General features: G+C 44.7%; 1 long non-coding RNA gene across 1 annotated transcript; it reads right to left on the bottom strand.

The window, feature by feature from the left end:
• Positions 1-659: 659 nt before the first annotated feature.
• Positions 660-5,329, bottom strand: LOC309660303. Its single transcript, XR_014263327.1, has 2 exons — positions 2,771-5,329; positions 660-2,476 (listed from the first exon to the last, which is right to left on the bottom strand). It is a non-coding gene; the product is annotated as an uncharacterized lncRNA (long non-coding RNA).
• Between the last annotated feature and the right edge of the window lie 666 nt (positions 5,330-5,995).

The raw sequence follows: 5,995 nt of genomic DNA, 5'->3' as shown, positions 1-5,995 counted from the left end.
GTGAGTCCAGGTTTCCTCTACTAAGTCTTGGGATCCTTCCACTCTGCCATGAAACACTTTGTCTTTTCTCTTTCCCACCTCACCTTCTGAGCCTTTTGCAGCCCTCCTCCTTTCTCTCCCTCGATGCTCCCAGGACCCCTGGCCCTTAGTGGTACCCTGTCTCCCCACCCTGAGATTGCCTGGGCTCCCCCCTCTTTATCCAAGAGCTTCTCAGTTCTCTAATTGGATAACTTATGCTAATGAGTGAAAGTAGGTCAAACATAGCAAATTTCCAGTCCTATTTTAAGCTTTGGGGAGATGAAGCTTTAATGGAAAGTGAACACAGAGACTAGTTAATGGACTCACTGGCTGAAGGATAAACAACCTCCATCATTATGCAAATGTTTACCCAGCACTTATCATCTTGGAGGAAATGAGCTGGGAAGTACATGGGAGGGTGTGGTGCGGTTGTGTCCCCCTGAGCCAAGGCACAGAAAGCTCAGAGTTGGGAGCCAATCAGAGCTCTGTTTGAGTCCTTGCTGTGAGACCCTGGGCAAGCGACAAGCTCTCCGAACTTAACGTTCAGTGAAATGGAGATAGAATTATCTACTTACAAGGTTCTTGTGAGGATTTGATGGGCTAAAGTACATAGACATGCCTGCCAGGGGTTAGGAGTTCAATTTCTTTTTTTTTTTAATATGTTAGTTCCTTTCCTTCTCAGAGAGCTTACATTCCAGTTGGGGAGGTAAGCTCACTCATATGAATTGACTTGAACTTAACTATACTCCAAGGGCTTCGCCCTTCATGAAACTGGAAAAGAGCCACACACTCTGGGGAAGTGGTAAGAGGATGGGACACAAGTAAGAAGATGGGGCACAGGTGAGAGGACAGGTGTACAGGTGAGAGAATATGGACACAGGGGAGAGGGCATGGTGCAGATGAGAAAGTTGGGGTACAGGTAAGAAGACACAGGCACAGGTGAGACAGCAGGGGCACAGGTGTACTGCCAGGTGGGTAGGGCCAAGCACTTATGGGGCTTGAGGGCAGACAAAGGAGGTGGTAGCAGGAAATGCCCTTCCCCCGCAACCCCGGGTGGCATCTTGTCTTCCTTGCACTCTTTAAAACATGTTTGACTTACAAAACTCATACATACTTGTAAAAATAAAAAGTTCAAACAGTGCAAAATTTTCTAAATTCTTTACGAAATACTGTGAATGGCTTGTCTCCTTCCCCTAGCTCCACGGCACCACGAAGCATGTTAACGATTTGGTGCGGTCTTTCCACACCTTCGCCCAGGCCCAGGAGAACATATTTTATATACACTGCTTTTGATTTTAAAACAATGGTTCGCCCTAAGGATTATTCTGAAACTTGCTTTTTGTTGTTGTTGTTTTTTACTCAAAGTCTATCATAGCCCACTTTCCACGTCGGTAAATACAGCTCTACCTTGCTGGTTTTTAAAGACATGCATGGTATTACAGAGCATGGATAGAGCATAATTTATTTAACTTCTTCCCGAGAAATTGTCTCCAGTTTTTCACTATTATAAACAGTGGTGCACTTTGTTCGTTCAACAAATACGGACTGAGCAGCTACGTGCACCAGGTGCCAGGCTGTGCCTCAGAGACACGAAAATGAGTGAACAGGGTCACGGTCACCACGACGAAGGAGCCTGCAGGTAGTCTGGAAGCGGACTCCAGTGCAGTGGAGGCACAGGTAAACGTAAAATTGTCACCGAGAGGCACATAATACTCTCAGAGCTGGAAACAGGAGGGTGACCGCCTCAGGAGACAAAGCAGCGCTCCCTTAGGGGATGGCACTGAAGCAGCAGGAGTCAGCCTGGCAAAGGAAAGTTCCAGTTCTCCTGACAGCCCGCAGTGAAAGGAGCTGAATGTGCCAGGGTTTGTGTGCCAGGCCTGAAGGTGGACCAGTGGGCAGAGCTAAGAGGGGCCAAGTGCAGGGCTGCACAGCAAGGCCTCCTAGACCAGCTGGAGGAGCTTACCCTTCACCCCCAGAGCCACGCAGACCCACGGCCCGAGGGGCGGGGGAGTTTCATCAGCAGGGCAGGACCGGGCCACCAGATTTCCCTGTGATAAGCTCACTCCAGCCACAGAGGGAGGACCAGATGGGAGGAAAGCAGAGGGATGCAGGTAGACCCAATAGGAGGGCTTTGCTCAGGCCAGAGGCGAGGGGGGCTTGGACTATAGTGATGGCTGTGGAGATGGAGGGAAGTGGAGAATTTTAGAAGTATTAAGAAAATAAAATAAATAGGGCTAATAGGGTTTTGGTGACAGATTGGTTAGGGGAAGGTGAGATGTAAGAGTGACTTGTAGATTTCTGGCCTGTGTACTTTGCATAGTGAGGATGCTGTTCATTGCGACAGGGAACAGGGGAAAAGAAGCCACAGAAGGACAGGAGGGGAGGGAGGAAGGAGAGGACAGGACAGGGCTGACGCTTTTGGTCAGATGTTTGCCATCACTCTCCTTACTAAATACACCTAGGGGCTTCCCTGGTGGTGCAGTGGTTGAGAATCTGCCTGCCAATGCAGGGGACATGGGTTCGAGCCCTGGTCTGGGAAGATCCCACATGCCGCGGAGCAACTAGGCCCGTGAGCCACAGTTACTGAGCCTGCGCGTCTGGAGCCTGTGCTCCGCAACAAGAGAGGCCGCGATAGTGAGAGGCCCGCGCGTGGCGATGAAGAGTGGTCCCCACTTGCCGCAACTAGAGAAAGCCCTCGCACAGAAACGAAGACCCAACACAGCCAAGAGTAAAAAAAAAAAAAAAAATACACCTAGTCGCAGCAATTATCTCACTTTGATGTAACTGTTCTCTGTAACTTTATTTTTCTTTTTTCATACTCCTCAAGAGTGGGATCCACACCTTTTAATCTTCAAATCCTCAATGGCCAGTGTAAAGTCTATGGTGAGTGTATTAGTTTCCTAGGGCTGCTGTTACAAATTACTAAAGCTGGGAGGCTTAAAACCACGAAATTTATTCTCATAGTTCCAGAGGCCAGCAGTCCAAAGTCAAGGTGTCAGCAGGGTCACATTCTCTCTGAAAGATCTGGGGGGAAATCTTCTTTGCTTCTTTCAGTTTCAGGAGCTCCAGGCATTCTTTGATTTGGGCAGCATAACTCCAATCTCTGCCTTTGTCTCCCTCTGCCTTTCTCTTAATGTCTGTTATTGGACTTAGGGCCTGCTCTAAACCCAGAATGATCTCATCTCGAGATCCTTAATTACATCTACCAAGGCCCTTTTTTCAATGCCTAACAAGTACCCCAGATCTTATTCTTTGTTTTGGTTTTTTTTTTTTAAGAATTTTAAAGATTGATTGATTGATTGATTGATTGATTGCTATGTTGGGTCTTTGTTTCTGTGCTAGGGCTTTCTCTAGTCGCGGCAAGCGGGAGCCACTCTTCATCGCAGTGCGCGGGCCTCTCACTATCATGGCCTCTCTTGTTGCGGAGCACAGGCTCCAGACGCGCAGGCTCAGTAGGTGTGGCTCACGGGCCTAGTTGCTCCGCGGCATGTGGGATCTTCCCAGACCAGGGCTCGAACCCGTGTCCCCTGCATTGGCAGGCAGATTCTCAACCACTGCGCCACCAGGGAAGCCCCTATTCTTTGTTTTTTAATTGAAGTATAGTTGATTTACAATATTTCAGGTGTACAGCAAAGTGATTCAGTTACATATAGATATATATTCTTTTCCAGAATATATATATAACATATATAATTCTTTTCCAGATTTTTTCCATTATAGATTATTATAAGATACTGAATATAGTTCCCTGTGCTATGCAGTAGCTCCTTGTTGTAACAATTGCCCCAAATCTTATTCTTAAAACCCACTGAAGCCTGCTGATGGGAATGTAAAATGGTGCAACCACTATGGCAGTTTCTTAAAAAGTTAAACATACACCTACCGTCTAATCCAACTATTCCACTTCTGTGAATTTACCTGAGAGAAAAGAAAGCACAAGTCCACACAAAGACTTGTATGCAAATGTTCATAGCAGCTTTCTTTGTAAGAGTCAAAAACTGGAAACAACCCAGATGTCCACCAATAGGTGGATGGATAAACAAATTGTAGTGTATCCGTACAGGAGAATCCTACTCAGCAATAAAAAGGGATAAGCCACACAGCAACATGGATGAATCTCAAAATAATTATACTGAGTGAAAGAAGCCAGATAGAAAAAGAATGCATACTGAATAATTCTGTTTATATAAAACCCTAGAAAATGCAAACTGATCTATAGTGACAGAAAGCAGATCAATGGTTAATTGGGGATAGGAGAGGTTGAGGGAGAGACTACAAAGGGACACAAGGAAACATTTGGGTGTGATGGATGTGTTCATTCCCTTGATCATGGTGGTGTTTATATGTGTGTCAAAACTTATCAGATTGTGCACTTTAAATATATGCAGTCTATTGTATAGCAATTATACCTCAATAAAACTTTTTTTAAAAACACACTGGAGAATTTTTAAGTAGGGTAGAGGCATGATCAGATTTTTAAATATCTTCCAGTTGTACAAAAATGGGAAGACACCAGAGATGGGGAAACCAGCTAAGGCATAATTATGTACATAGTTAGGTAAGAGAGGATGTGCTGATTCATTGATTTTAATGGCTGTATGGTATTCCATTGGGGCAATATGCTATAATTTATTTATCCATTTGCTCATGGAAGGATATTTAGGTTGTTTCCAATTGTTTAGTATTACAAAAATGCCTTAATGAATACTCTTGTAAATATCTCTGAGTACTCACATGTGATTGCATCTCTAATGAAATACCTACAGGTGGAATTGTTAAGTCATATAGTATGAGTACCTTCAGGTTTACTAAATATGGCTCTATTGCTCTCTCCAAAGTCATTGCAAAAATATTCACTCCTGTCAGTATTTTATGAAAGTTCCCATTGTTCTACATTTTCATCAACACTTGGCATTATCAAAATTTTAAAATTTTGGTGGGGGGAGTGGGAAGCCACCGCGGGGGAGGTGCCCCGGGCAGCTGGGACACCTGGCTTGGCCATAACCCGGTCCGGGGCCAGGTGGGACCGCGAGGACACATGGCCGAGCCCGCTCCGTTACCTCTGACTTTTGAGGATGTGGCCGTTTATTTCTCGGAGCAAGAATGGCGGAATTTAGAGGCATGGCAGAAGGAGCTTTACAAGCAAGTAATGAGAACCAGTTATGAGATTCTTGCTTCTCTAAGGGACACGGGTTTGAGCCCTGGTCTGGGAAGATCCCACATGCTGCGGAGCAACTAAGCCTGTGAGCCACAACTACTGAAGCCCGCGTGCCTAGAGCCCGTGCTCCTCAACAAGAGAAGCCACCGCAATGAGAAGCTGCGTACCGCAAGGAAGAGTAGCCCCCACTCGCCGCGACTAGAGAAAGCCCATGCGCAGCAATGAAGACCCAACAAAAGATCAAATGGATGTGAAGTGGTGTATCAATGTGGGTTTGGTTTGCATTTCCTTAATGGCTAATCATGTTGATCACCTTTTCATTTGTGTATCTTCTTAGGAGAAATGTCTATTCAAATACTTTGCCCATTTTTAAAGTGGGCTATAAGAGTTGGGTTATAAGAGTTCTCTATTTGTTCTGAATACTGAACCCTTATCAGATATATGATTTGCAGGTATTTTCTCCATTTCTTGGGTTGTCTGTTCCTTTTTTGATGGCGTCCTTTGAAGCACAAAAGTTTTAAGTTTTGATGAATTCCAGTTTATTTTTTCTTTTGTTGCTTGAGCTTTTGGTGTCATATCTAAGAAGCCATTGCCTAATTCAGAGTCACAAAGATCCACTCCTATGTTTTCTTATAAGAGTTTTATAGTTTTAGTGCATATATTTAGGTCTTTGATCCTTTTTTTTTCCTTCTTTGATCTATATTGAGTTAATTTTTTTACATGGTATGATATAGGGATCCAGCCTCTTTTGCATATGGATATCCAGTTGTCCCAATACCATTTGTTGAAAAGACTGTTCTTTCCCCCATTGAATTATCT

Source organism: Balaenoptera physalus (assembly GCF_965194825.1).
Source record: "Balaenoptera physalus genome assembly, chromosome: 1".
Classification (NCBI taxonomy): Eukaryota; Metazoa; Chordata; class Mammalia; order Artiodactyla; family Balaenopteridae; genus Balaenoptera; species Balaenoptera physalus.
The sequence above is the reverse complement of the archived record's forward strand: the minus strand, read 5'-3'. Positions and strand labels throughout refer to the sequence as shown.